This window comes from Penaeus monodon, chromosome 15 (assembly GCF_015228065.2).
Source record: "Penaeus monodon isolate SGIC_2016 chromosome 15, NSTDA_Pmon_1, whole genome shotgun sequence".
NCBI classification, from domain to species: domain Eukaryota; kingdom Metazoa; phylum Arthropoda; class Malacostraca; order Decapoda; family Penaeidae; genus Penaeus; species Penaeus monodon.
Genome location: NC_051400.1, coordinates 47177754 through 47178929, shown reverse-complemented (window position 1 = coordinate 47178929; position 1176 = coordinate 47177754). Strand labels below are relative to the sequence as shown.

The window sequence follows — 1176 nt, the reverse complement described above, 5'->3', positions numbered from 1 at the left end:
ATGGCAAGCATGCTACATGAAAAATGGAAGGAAATTTCAAAATCTGCCACCACTACACCATTTGTGTAGGGTTGAAATAGTTGAAATACTAAACAGTTGTTCACTTGGTTACCTCTTGTCATCAGTGAGTTAACAGACAGTGGTAATGTAGCAATATAATAAAACTATTCCAACAATCATTACATTTACAAAGGAGAGCCTGAGTCACTGGGAACTTGTTACTACATGTGACTTTGTGAACTTTTTTCAGTCACTGCTTTCATATGTCTCATGTCTGTTGTGCATTAAGACTTCTCTGGTTGTCTGTAACACCTGTGCCCATAATTCTCCCTGAAATCTGAATCAAAAAATAGCAATCACACATCCATAACTAAATTACAACTTTGTACATACCGACAAAAGCCTAGCAGAGGTAGGGCGATCAGGTGGGTTCTTCTGCAGACATGACTCAACAAAATGCTGGAATTCCTTTGACCATTCTGTGGAGGCATTTTGGGGGGCAACATTTTGGTCGAGTGTGGTACCAGGCACTCATGCATTCCTGTTGAAATATGGCGGTTTGCTCTAAGCTAGTTCTATGCTGTGATTCTAAGGACCACACTCTACCTATTGTAAAAAACAAAAGTAAGAAAAAAATTAATCACATTTTTCATAAGGTCAGCAAAACATGTTTTTCATGTATAATATTCAATACTGATCCAATATGTCATACAATTAGATATATATTATATTAATAATTGAGCAGATGGGCAAATGAAGAATAATCCATTTATCATCATGGAATCTTTAGTAACTTTGGCATGTTAATTCAGGAATAACTGTACCTGTAATTTTAAGGAAAGACAATGCAAAATAAGGAGGTCTTGTAAATGTTATGCATGCTTACTTTCCATCATATTGTCCTTCATCCATAGCTAGAATTACCTCTGGAGCCATCCAATATGGTGTCCCGACAAAACTATTGGCTGGTGATGCAATACTTGCACTACCAAAGTCAGCTGGAAAAAAATATTGGATACATGAAAAAATGCAATGTCATGTTTCCAGTACACACAAAATGAAAGAGAGCCTGTATCAAAATAATATTTTGACAATCCCTAAAATTCTAACATTCAGCTGTCATGCAGTTCAGTTCATTCAGCTATCATGCATTCAGCTCATGCAGTTCATCATATT

At 36.2% G+C, this 1176-nt stretch overlaps 1 pseudogene; it reads right to left on the bottom strand.

The window, feature by feature from the left end:
• The window catches only part of LOC119582382, a 26908-nt pseudogene that overhangs the window by 17300 nt on the left and 8432 nt on the right, over positions 1 to 1176 (bottom strand).